Here is a 13257-nt window from a genome sequence, read left to right as displayed (position 1 = left end):
AAAGGAGTGCACCACCATGCCCGGCTTCTTACTGACTTTCTTATTCATGTTTTAGACTGTCTTCGTGTCCTGAGTTGATTTTACTTACTTCATTTGTATTCTTATTTGTATCCTCCTTGAAAGCATTGATAGTTTTACAAATAAAATTTTAAATTGCTCTTCTGGCATCTTATCCATCTCAGTGTTTTGAACTTAGAAATTTAGAACTTAAAATTATTAATATAAATTAGAAGTTTAAACTATTATTAATTAATATTATTAATTCAAAGTTTTAAAATATTATAAATTAAAATTATTACTATTATTTAAAACTAAAGTCATGCTTCCTTGATATTTCCTTTTCTTTTTTTTTTTTTTTTTTTATTCTTTTTTCTTGTTGGTTTTTGGGACAGGGTTTCTCAATTTAGTCCTAGTTGTCCTAGAGCTTACTCTGATGATCTGGCTGGTCTCAAACTCACAGGGATCTGCCTCTTCTACCTCCCAAGTGCTGACATTAAAGGCACATGTCCCATACCCATTTTCTTATGTGTCTGTGCATTTGTTGGCTTGATATCCATTTCGGGTCTACTTGGGAATTTTTCTTAGGTATCAGGACTATTAGCTCAGTCCCTAAGACCTCTCAGATAGGAAAACCAGAGTTATTATATCTGAGTTCTACCCTTGGAACCCATGGTAGAAGGAGAAAACTGACTCCTGAAAGTTGGTGCCTGACCAACCACCACACTCATGTGAACCATGATATGCACATGCCCACATGCTGGCACAACACACGCCACCACCGCCGCCGCACCGCCACCGCCACTACCACCAAAAACAACAGTGAACTGATGAAATTTGGTTTTTGGAAAATAATACAATTGGGTCCTGCTATGTGGATGTGTGGGACCTCATTTGAAGTCCTGGATTTGTCTGTCTTACAGTCTGTGCTGCTGCTGAGCCCGGGCTGAAAGAGCATCAGTTATCCTCCAGAGCCGCCCTCATTTTAGTAGTTTCTCCACTTTGAGTGTGAGGGACCATTGCCAGTCAGCATTAGGGGCTGGCAGATCCTCCTACCCTTCCAAGATCCTCCCATTTGTATATCCACGGTTGCTAATATTCTAACTTGAAGGTGGGCAGGCCTGGGAGAAGGAGAAGCAACCACTGGGTTGAGATCTGTCTGAGCCCGCTGAACATTAAACACCCTGTTGGAGGGAGGGACACAGTTGAGCAAACCAAGTATCCTCTGGATCTTGGGAGCTTTGGGTCTCCATAGCAGTGAACTTGAGGACAGACAGGCAACTCCAGTAAGTACATCAGCCGATCTCAGCTCATGGATCAAAGTCCAAAGCTATTCTCAAGTGATGAAATCAACCTCAAGCCACCTCTGCCTATGTCACTGCTTGAGCAGAGCCTGCTGCCACGGTGTACTGCCCTCCTGCAACTGGCTCTCCCCAGGGGATGTGTGAAGGCTGCCTGCCATCTGTGACTGTTCCTGCTCGTAGGCCCTCAGGGTAGCTAGGTTTTAAACAAAAGATTCCCACACAGATGACACTGCCTCTGAGTCATCCTTGGAGCAATCCTTCTTTTACTATGTTCTTCTGTTTCTCTTCACTCTCTGCTGCTTTATATCCCCTTTACAGTGGCATGTTCTCGATAGATAGATAGATAGATAGATAGATAGGGCCTGACTCACCCTTTATTACACAGTGTGAAGACAGCTTCTCACCCTTCATATTAAACAGAAGTCACAATCTGAAGTCTTTTTATTATATGTGTGTGTGTGTGTATATATATATATATATATATATATATATATATATATATATATATAGTTTTGTTTATGTGAGTGTTTTGCCTGAGTGTGTGTCTGTGTACCACACGCATGCATTGCCAGTTGAGGCTTGAAGAGGGTGATGGATCCCAAGGAACAAGAGTTATAGATGGTTACGAACCACCATGAGGATTCTGGGAAGCCAAATCTAGTGCTGCCACACTGCAAACCTGGGAATTTATTATAGACTGGTTCTGAGGAAAAATGGAGGTGACTTCTCAGTCTCCAGTCAACATCCCACAGACCATTTTTTAAGGCAGCAAAACCATTCTGTATGATTCTGCAGATCGAATGTATAGGACCAAAGTGAATCTTCAGGTAACACATAGACTTCAGAAAGAGCCAGCAAGCCTCTCAGCCACTCCCAATCTTCCCTGCACTCTCGGGCATCAGCAGTGCTGTGGTAGCACAAATGAGGGACAGGTTATGTAAGAACTTCCTGTTTGCCTCTGCTTGCCAACCTGACTGGATTTAGAGTCCAGGTCATTCTGTTTTCGGAGTGGTTTGACAGAGAAGACCTTCCCTGAATGTAAAGAGCACTGTTTCTTGGACAAGGGTCTCACATTGAATAAAAGGGGGGAAAGGGTGTGGTGTTGTGGTGCATCCCTTTAATCCCAGCACTCAGGAGGCACAGTTAGATGGGTGTCTGTGAGTTTAATGCCAGCCTGGTCTACATAGCAAGTTCTAGGCCAGCCAGAGCTAAATAGTGTAACCCTATGTGTTCAAGGTGTGTTTGTGTGTGGGTGTGTACAGATGTAGGGAATCATGAATTAGATCAGACCAACTTCATGATTTCCTGCATCTGTACACCTGCAACTCCAGCCCCTCAGAAGACTGAGGCAGAAGGACTGTAAGTGTGAGACCTGCCTGAGATGCAGAGCAAGTCCTGGGTTAGCCTGAGCTATATAGCAAGTGTGTGTGTGTGTGTGTGTGTGTGTGTGTGTGTTTGAAAACAAGAGGGGTTGGGGAGCTCTGTAGTTAAGAATGCATAAGGCTCTTTAGAGGACCTGACTTATAACACCTATGTCAGATCATAATTGCTTTGCAACTCCAGGTCCAGGGCATCTGATAGCTCCAGCCTCTGCAAGCACCCACACTTGCACTTATCCACTTACAAACATACACACACATATGTGATTCTAGCCGGGCGTGGTGGCACACGCCTTTAATCCCAGCACTTCGGAGGCAGAGGCAGGCGGATTTCTGAGTTCGAGGCCAGCCTGGTCTACAAAGTGAGTGCCAGGACAGCCAGGGCTACACAGAGAAACCCTGTCTCGAAAAAAACCAAAAAAAAAAAAAAAAAAAAGAAAAAGAAAATAAATCTATAACAGCAACAGCAATAAAAACAAGCTAGCTAGCCGGGCAGTGGTGGTGCATGCCTTTAATCCCAGCACTTGAGAGGCGGATATAGGGGGATTTCTGAATTCGAGGCCAGCCTGGTCTACAGAGTGAGTTCCAGGACAGCCAAAGGCTATACAGAGAAACCCTGTCTCGGAAAAAAAAAAAAAAAAAAAAAAAAAAAAAACAACATGCTAGCTGTCATTATTTACATTTGCAATTCCAGCAATCAGGAGCCTGAACAATAGGAAGGCAATTCTCAGCCCAGACACACCTTCAACTACCACCACCACAAATACATTCAGTTTGCATGCATGTGCAAATACACGTGCATGTGCACACAAGCAAACTGAGTTTTACAAAGAATCAGGTCACATATATGTAATTTTAGCCATTTCAACAGTTTTCAGAAAACTGATACAGGTTTAGCCAGTTCAGCTCTTAGACATAGATGGAGCTGCCAGATGCTCACCACAGTACAGCTCCCTTCTCCTCTTTCTGAAATCATCTCAGCCGTTTAGCTTTTATTCAAGGGGAGAGAAGTGGAGAGACATTAAATGTTCTCTTTTGCATGATCTTTAATGTTTGAAATATGGCTTGAATTCCAAAGCCAAAGTTTGCACTTTGGGAGGCATACAAATCAGGGTTTAAATTCAAGTGCCTAAATGTATGACAGAAATATGGTGGTATTTTAAATATGAGCCTTCCTTAACATGTAAACTTCTTAAACCCACATTCATATCCTTACTGTCATGTGTGATTCTCATTCCCAAACAAATTCCTACCCAGCGCTGCGAGCTTGGCACAGTGGGGGCATGCCTATCATCCCAACACTCAAGGAGTGGAGGCAGAGAGGGGATAGATAGGGCACTCACAGCCATCCCCTACTACTTCATGAGTTTCAGGCCAGCCTGGATTGTGTGGGGCCTCATCTCAACAAGAAATAGCCAACACTAAAATCACATGTAATTGTGGAATGAAAAATCCCAAACTTGGACAACATTAACCTAACACCAGACTATTAGGTGTCAAACCTGGGACAAAAGGCTATGTGAGGGGCATACTTAACATACCAAAGTGGACCTGGCTGCCAGGTTCTCCCAGCATCCCTCAGTCCCTGTTACAGGGTCCTCCTGGCTGGCACATCCTGCCCCCTACCCTAAACTTTTCCAGCCCAGGTATTGGACTGCTCTTCCCTGTATAATCCAATCATGTTGGTTATCTGGCCCTTTTCTCTACTCTTTACCTTCCTAATCTCTTGGTCTGGATCGCCCCTCCCCCTCTCCTTACTCAGCCCAGCTTAGCTGGTCATGTCCACTCTGCCTCTGGCTGTGCTCTCCCTTTTATTTACAATAAAACCTCTCCTCCACCATAACTAGGAATAGTCATGTTCTTTCCTTTTTTTTTTTTCTTACCACCACCACCACCACCTTTCTTCTTCGTCTTTGTCTTTGTCTTTTCTTCTTCTCTTCTCTCTCTCCTCCTCTTCTTCTTCCTTCTTCTTCCTCTCCTTCCTCCTCCTCCTTTTCTATTCATCTGGTGTTGAAGCCCAGGACCAGTCATATCCTTTCCCTTTTTATTCTGTTTTCCATTCACTGACAGCATCCACATTGGATACAGCATGAGTCTTATCCCTCCATCTCGTCTCCTGATAAAGTGTTACCATTTGGGTAGAGGTCAGCAGAATTAAAATGTGGAACATTTTTCAACTTAAGCTCACAGGCGCTCCATCATCTGTGGTGCCTGCTGAGATGCCCAGCGCCGAGGAAGGATTTAAACATTTTAAAACAGAGGAAGAAAACTGAAGCCATTTCCTATTTGTACCCAGATGAGAATAGAAAATGAAATAAAAGGAGGATCTGACCATTCCTAAAGTCTGGAGACTTTTATTGTAGATAAAAGGGAGAAAGCAAGCAGGGGGAAGCGTCCAGGCTGAGCATGTCTGGTAGTCTAAACCAGACCATGAGAGGAATGAAGAGGAAGGAGGGTAAGAAAGGAGCTGCTGACCAAGAGAGACAGCCTAGGCCAGAGAAGTAGAGGTTTTTATAGCCAAAATGGCTGAGTTATATAGGGATTAGATGGGGTCGGGGGGAGCAGAAGCCTAGCCCCTGGAAGGGAGAGGTTTAGGGTAGGGGTTGGGGGTGAGACATCCTGGGAGGAGCCACAGGTACTGGAGGAGACTTGTACCCTGTCGGGATTTTTTACATTTGTTTGCTTTTGCAGGAGGTGGAAGGAATATGAAAATCTGGTATGCGGTTAACACATTCCAGAAATATCCCTGTCAGTCTAGTTTAAATGAAGGTGCTTTCTCTTGAGGCTGAATAAAGGCTGACTCAAGGCTTTTAGACTAAGAACTGTAGGCCAAAATGGACCTCTTTCTTCCCTAACTTATCCAGTCACATATTTTTTTGAAGCAATGGAAGATGAGCTAAGGCAATATTGTGAAAGGTCTTTCATAGGTATTGCAGGTCTCTTTAAGTGATATTTTTGATCTGGAAATTATAGGCATACTTTATAACCAACTTTCCTGATACTTTTCGTAACACTTTTTTCCTGTAGTGACTTGGTTAGAAAAAAGCCTTTGACACTAGATAATATAAATATTCAACTGTTCTTTCTTCTAGGAGCTAATGAAAACCCTTAAATCCCTTCTAAGATTTATTGAGTTATGATTTACAAACCACAAAACCTCCCCATAATGTACTATACACAGTGGTATTGTTTATCCATGGAGTTGCATAAATGTTAACTTCAGCTCAGTTTTAGATCTGTATGTGTTGTTGCTGCTGCTGGTAATCCAACCCTAGAATATATATTTTTATTTCTAGGCCCAAGAGCAGTGGTTCACAACCCATGGATCACAACCAATCTGGGGAGAAGGGTCAAGTGACCCTTTCACAGGAGTGCAGCGGTGAGTTTTTGCTACATCCCTTTGGCTCCTCGTGGGTTGCACGTGCTTACCCGCCCAGGAGCTATCTTTGGATCTGCTTATGAAAACACACACACACAAGCTTTTTTTAAACATGCCCTACTAGCTCAGTGTCTGGGCACTTCTAAGCCTCCCACAGCTAGCTGTGCTTCACTCCCGTATGCCTGGTTCAACACCTTTTAAATCAGCTTTTAACTTTGCTCCCCTGTATCTTCTGTGAAGACCATTGGTCTTTGCTGCCCTTCTGGGCAGCCCTTCTGGGGACCACATTCCCTTTACAACTACATTTTGGATGATCTCCACTTTGTAGCTCTAATCTGTTCTGTCTGTCTTTTCTGGGTCATAGCGATTCTCCCTTTCTCTCCGGCATCTTAGCCAGGACAACCTACGGGTCCTGGCCCCTGTCTCCCATTGGCTGTATGGCAATTCTTTATATTGCCAATCAAATCCAGTTGGGAGCAGGGTTCCTTCAAGAGAACACCATCCACTACACAGGAGTTGCTTAAGACCATTGGAAAACATAGATATTTACATTATGATTCATAACCAGCAAAATTACAGCTATGAAGTAGCAATGAAAATAATTTTATGGTTGGGGTCACCACAACATAAGGAACTGTATTAAACAGTCACCGCATTAGGAAGGTTGAAAAACACTACCCTAGAATACTTTTTTGTTCCGTTGCTATGATAAACAAACAAACAAACAAACAAATAACAAAAACTTAAGGGATAAGTTTATTTGGCTTATACTTCCAGGTCACAGTCCAATATTAAATCAAGGCAAGGCAAGAACCTAAAGTCAGGTCTGCTTGCTATTTCACACAGCATTTTCTTTGACTAGGAAACTCACAGCCAAAGTACAAAGAAGGAAGCCACAGAAGAATGCTGCTTGGTGCCTTGCTCACTGACCAGATCAGGCTCATGCTGTGCCTGAGCTTCCTTATATAGGCCAGGGCTACTTGCTTAGGGAATAGTGCTGCCCACAGAGGACTGGACCCTCTTACATCAACTATCACAACAACCCCTCATAGACACGCCCACAGACAAACCTGATTAAGTTTTTCAGGTGATTCTGAGCTGTGTCAAGTTGACAGTGAATGGTAATTAGAACAATTCATCTTGCCGAATGATACATTCAAGTCTATGATTCATTTGGGGTATATATATATATACCCCAAATGTGTATATATATATATATATATATATATATATATATATATATATGTATATATGTATATATATATGTATATATATAATGCTTGGGGGTGGTCCAATTTTATCCTTTTGTTTATGAATATCTAGTTTGAATATCACTTGCTGAAAAGCCTACTTTCCTTTATTAAATCATGTGGGTGTTCTTGTTGAACGTCAGATGCTTCCAAGTTTTCAGGATTTTTCTGGATCCTCACTTCTATTCTCCTTCTCTGTATGTATGCCTCGTCACTGTCTGCTACATAAAGTCAGAAATCAGCAACTGTGAACCATCTACTGTAACTTTATTTCAAAATCTACTTTTAATGAGGTTCTTAAACTCTGTAACCTCCCTTTTAGCCCACCACCCACCAGAGGTTGTGGGAAAGAAAGGATATAGCAGAAGTAGATCTGTTTAGAATGGTTCTTTGGAGCTACTTCCATCTGTGTTGTCTGGATATTGGCAGTTCAGTTCACAGGTTAGCAGTGGCAGCTCGATCCACTCGCAAACACTTCATGGATGCACCAGCAGTTCAGTTCAGTATAGTTAGGATAGCAAATGTGAATCAGTAGCAGCAGTGGCACCACCTAGCAGAGACAGCCAGGCCTCATCTTGGCTCAAGTGAGCAGGAGGGACCCTGAGGGACACCAGGAGAAGTTCTCAGCTATGCCTCTCTCGAGGAAGCAAAGATCAACAAAGAATCAAAACCCACAAGTGTTACACAGCTAGCTCTATAAGCAAGCCAAGCTCAGTTTCTGTCACTGTCCAGTGAGTTCTATTTGTACCCTCCAAACATCATGTGTCCTCCACCGGTCTTGCCTCAGCATGTGCATCTGTCTCAGCAAGTTTGTCTCTCAGCTGACATCATTCTGCCAATCAGCCCAATGAGTCCAAGGAAGTGACAAAAAACTACAGCACACCACCAGAAGTTTTTGGTACGTTTCTCTCAATGGAGTCCTAACAAATGCAGCTCAACTATGCAATGTAAGATGGACCGATACATGCATGTTGTTAGCAAAGAATGCTTGCTTTAGCAGAATATCCTTTCACCTGTGTCAGCTTCAGCTAAATGTTCATTCACATATCTGCCCCAGCAAAACGCCATCCAACCGACTTTCTGAAGAACCCTTAAGTCTCCACTTCAACTTACCCTTTGATTTTCTTTTTAAATATAGTTGGCTGTTTTGTGCTGGTTATGATGCAGAGATAAGCACCCCTTTGTCCTGTTGATGGGACTTTAAACTGGTCCATCTGTGATGGAAAACAGCTTAGAGAATCCTTTTAGAATTACCATGTGATCCAGCTGTTATACCAGTGGGAATATATCATTATATTAAGTATACCTGTGTGATACATGTTTATTGCAACATATCACAACAGCCAACACATAGAATCGGCCTATATGCCTACCAGCAGATGAACAATTAAAGTGTGGTTCATACACACAATGAAATATTACTCATCTGTAACAAAGAATGAAATCCTGTTAGGGGCAGCAACATGGATGGAGCTAAAGGTTAAGTTGAACAAACTAGACCCAGATTGGTAAGTACCTATTTTCTCACTCACTTGTGGAAAGTGTTCATCTCAGAACTGAACGGAATGGTGGTGACCAGCTTCTAGAAGGGCAATGAGGGGTAGAGGGGACTCAATAATGAGCCATAAGACCCCAGGGGAGGAAGTGTTCCTGTTTTTTTTCTGTAGCACAGCAGAGTAAACTTGGTTCAAATGATCTGTGATATATTTCAAAGTGACAAGGAAATGTCCAAAATTTCCAACACATAATGATTGCTGTCTAAGCAGGTGGAAGGGCTGGGTCCCCTGGGTTAGTAATTATACATGGTGTGCATGAATCAAATCACCAGACCTTATCGTATACAGAGGTACAACAGACTCAGTGAGAAAGGAAGGTGGCTCTCCAGAATCCTGCCCCCTGATGGGAACGTTACGATCTGTTCCTCAGTTTCTGCAGCATAGGCAGCTGGAATTCGACATGTATTCCACCAAATCTGCAGATCAGTTTGAGGTTATAGCCATCTTGTATTGTCCGTTGTGCCAGGAAGCGTGCGTGAACCCCAAAAGACCACCAAGGAGCCATTTCTGATGTAATCACATTAGGGTCTCTTGATTAAAAACTTGAGTTTGGGCTCACTCACCACTGGCTCACAGGACGGTTTGGTGAAGCAGCCCCAAACTCTCATCTGGACACGGTTTTATAGGAAATGGAAGTGTGTGTGTGTGTGTGTGATGGATCTAGCCTGGCAAACATCTAACTGAATGTCTATTGTAAGTCAACAGGTGGATGCTCTAAAGCAAGACTTCATACAATCATGAAAGGTCTGAAAATACATCTGAAATGGTCAGACTAATCTTTGATTAACTGTTGCTAGAAAGTAGCTAGAGGGTAACTCTGGCCAAGGACAAACTGCAGAGGCCTTCCTGGTACTTGGGTGTAGCTTGGGCCCAGCTGTGGGCCAAGTTCTCAGGTCTTTCTCTTTTTTTTTTAAGATGGAGGCTGGTTCCAAGATGGAATAGATTTGGCCTCTCAGTCAAACCTCCTGACTCAATGAAGTAGGGCATCTTGCCTTAATTTAGACCTTTAAAAGGAACACTGAAGGCAGGCCACCCACTGTCTTAGGGTTTTACTGCTGTGAACAAACACCATGACCAAGGCAAGTCTTATAAAGGACAACATTTATTTGGGGCTGGCTTACAGGTTCAGAGGTTCAGTCCATTATCAAGGTGGGAGCATGGCAGCATCCAGGCAGGCATGATGCAGGCCAAGCTGAGAGTTCTACATCTTCATCTGAAGGCTGCTAGTGGAAGACTGACTTTCAGGCAGCTAGGATGAGGAGGGTCTTAAGCCCATGCTCACAGTGACACAAGGCCACACCTCCTAATAGTGCCACTCCCTGGGCTCAGCATAAACAAACCTTCACAGCTACCCTTGCTCCAGCTCCCTCTCAACTCCTGAGGAGCCAAGGATAAAGATGGGAAGCTCTGCAGCTCAGCCTGAGGCTGTGCCCTGGAGGAATCGACTTAAGTCCAGCAGGACACTGGGTTTGAGATGCAGTCTTCCCTGGGTGTTACTAAGTGCCAGGCAGGAGATTCATATAGAACAGCTGGAGGAGAGACCTTTGTAATGTGTTTCATTTGTGCAGCCCAGCGGGCTGAGCCTTCAGGAAGTCTGTTTGCTCAGAGGAAGGGATGTCTTCCTATGGATTTCAGCATCCACCTACCCCCACCCCCACCCCCACCCCCACCCCCACCCCGGGCTATCACTCACCCCTGCATTTCCACTGCTTGGATACAGGCAAAAGAAACCTCTTGTCTAAAACATTTTGTCCCCATCTTTTAGAAGGCTGAATCGACTGCATGTGCCACACGTACCACGTCCCTTTCAGTGTGGTGTGGGCTGTGCACATGCTACATACATATACTCTTCTTAGGGGATCTGGGGACGTGTCCTGGTGCCTCGACTTTGCATGAGCTTACTTGCCTAATAAGTCACTTCCCCTGGGGCTTCCTCTGGGCGGTATTAAAGCCCCATCACTCGGTGAACTTTATCTGTCCACCCAGGTTGGGCAGGATGAGTGAACTCTTGAAAGATGTCATGAATTGTGATTTCCCCCCAAATTTAATCTGACTTGTCATCTATCACTTCAAGTGTGACTGCCCTCTTTTAAGTACAGTTGCTGGGAAACAGCAGGTAATGGAGAGAATGTGTGCTTGTTGGCACATCCAAGGGGCAGGGAAGAATGCGGGAAGCACTTTGTTATTCCTGATAAAACTGTTAAAAGAAACAGCCACCATGCTCCTGGAGACTTGATGAACAGCATGTCGGGTTGGTGGCTTCTTTCAAAGACTCTAAGTTGCTCACGCATTCATTGCATTAAGGCTAAGACAGCACACAACCTCTCGCAGCAAAGGAAAGAAGCCAGGCTAGATGGGAGCCAGCAGCTGGCTCGGGATAAGCTGAGCCCTTGCTGCTGGGGACGCTCAAAACAGCTTCAAACCAGGAGAAGACCAGTCCGGTGATGCAGTTCTGGGTGTGAACTCTTCCTGAAGCTCCCTTCTAACCCCCACCCGATGCCTGCTGAGGATAGTCTTGCTGTCAAATCAGTTGCTTTAAACATCTACCAAGGGGATTCTTCACGGTTTTATCCCACCCCTGTCAAGTTGACATGTGTCCTCTTTAAGGTTTGATTTCTTACTGTCGAGTTCTCTTTTCTGATCACTGATAAAGGACAGTGATACCAGACAGATACCAGACTTGGTATCTTTGATCATTCTCAAGTACCTTTGTGGGTTTCCTGGGTTTTTCAAGTGCTCCTTTTCAGCCAAGTATTTCCTCCATATCACAATATGTTTCAGTGCCTCCCCACCTCCACCCACCCAAGTTCCAATTGTAACTGGGGAACGCTGTGCCCTCCTCCCCTACCCTCCTCCCCACCCCACCCACCCAGGTTCTGTCCTACCTGGGGAGTGCTGTGCACCGCCCCCCACACACACACAGTCTTGTGACATTCTCAGCCCTAGAGTGGGAGGTGTGAGTCCCAGGATCATGTTTATCCATGTGGAGGAGAGCCTTGTGATGCTATTTTTAAAGTCACCCCAGATCCTTACAGAGGCTTAGGTTTGTTTTGGCCCCATAGTGTTGGAAGGTTGTGCAACACGGTAAGCAGGTGAGCTGCTCAGCAGATGGTGTCACCCTGAGCAATGTCTGTGCACCCTGAGCATGCCTGGTGCCCCCCCCCCGAGGCCAAAAGAGGGTGTCAGATCCTCCAGAACTGGAGTTACAGACAGCTGTGAACCACCTTGTGAGGGATGGGAACTGAACCCGAGTCCTCTGCAAAAGCAGCAGTGCTCTTAACCCTGAGCCGTCCTTCCAGTCTTCAAATATATTTTAAACCTTTTTAGATCAGTGTCTTACTCACTGTTCTATTGCTGTGAAGAGACACATGACCAAGGCAACTTCTATTAAAGAATATTCGATTGGGGGCCTGCTTACAGTTTCCGAGGTTTACCCCATGATCATGGCAGCACACATCGTGTGAAGCAGGAGCTGAGAGCTACATCCTGATCCACAGTCCAAGAGACAGAACTGGGCCTAACATGGGCTTTTGAAACTTCAACCCTTACTGACACACTCCTCCAACAAGGCCACACCTCCTAATCCTTACCAAGTAGCACCACTTCCTAATGACTAAGCACTCACATATACGAACTTATGGGGCCATGTCTATCAAAATCACCACAATTTGGAGAAGAATAGTTAAAAGCTAAACATAGGTTCATACTGTGTCGTATGTCCAAGTGGATTCACCTTTGCTTTGCTTTGTACTTCTTCATCTGGATTCAGGCTCACAGACAGTGCTGCTTACAGTCGGGCTGATGATTCCTCAGTGTTTATTATAAAGCAGGCCTGCTATTGATCAAGTCTCTGAGTTTTTATTCATCTAAGAGAGTCTTAATAAAGGAGAATTTAATTTTAATTTATTTTCATTTGATGTCGAGGGTTTGTACTCTTAATAACAGAGACAATCTCTGATAATGTGAAAAGCAGATCTGATATGTAGAACTGAAGTTCTCACGGCCTGGGCTGGGAACCACAACTTAGATGGGAGAGGCTGTGTGGATTTCAGCACTGTGGTCAGGATGTCTTCCAGAGCTTCCACTATTCCTGCAGAGAGGGAGGAAAAGACACCTGAGCAGCACAGAACTCAGGCTCTGGGTGGAATGAAATGTAGGGCTTGGGGTTACCTCTGTGTGGCAAACACATGAGAGACTCACTCCAGAGAATGTCCGGTGAAGACCTCAGATGCTTTTGATGGGATTATTCTCAAGGTAGAAAACAGCAGTCGTCGATATATCCTAGGAGCTCAGCCTGGCTCCTCCAAGGAAAACTCAAGTTCTAAAGCAACCCATAAATTACCTGGAGCGGAGCACAGTATGTGACCTGTAGGCTAATCCAATAAAAAATGA

General features: G+C 44.3%; 1 protein-coding gene across 2 annotated transcripts in view; it reads left to right on the top strand.

Moving 5' to 3' along the window:
* The window catches only part of Ano10 (anoctamin 10), a 173635-nt gene that overhangs the window by 15323 nt on the left and 145055 nt on the right, over window positions 1–13257 (top strand). Inside the window, exon 2 of one of the 2 annotated variants that reach the window (XM_085828211.1) lies at window positions 5977–6059. The exons of the other annotated variant lie outside the window; for it this stretch is intronic. The gene's annotated coding sequence lies outside the window, so the exon portion shown is untranslated. The remainder of the gene's footprint in view (window positions 1–5976; window positions 6060–13257) is intronic. 2 annotated transcript variants of the gene reach the window in all.

The sequence above is a fragment of the Mus caroli genome, unplaced genomic scaffold (genome assembly GCF_978045245.1).
Source record: "Mus caroli unplaced genomic scaffold, Mus_caroli_1 scaffold_11, whole genome shotgun sequence".
Classification (NCBI taxonomy): domain Eukaryota; kingdom Metazoa; phylum Chordata; class Mammalia; order Rodentia; family Muridae; genus Mus; species Mus caroli.
The sequence above is the reverse complement of the archived record's forward strand: the minus strand, read 5'-3'. Positions and strand labels throughout refer to the sequence as shown.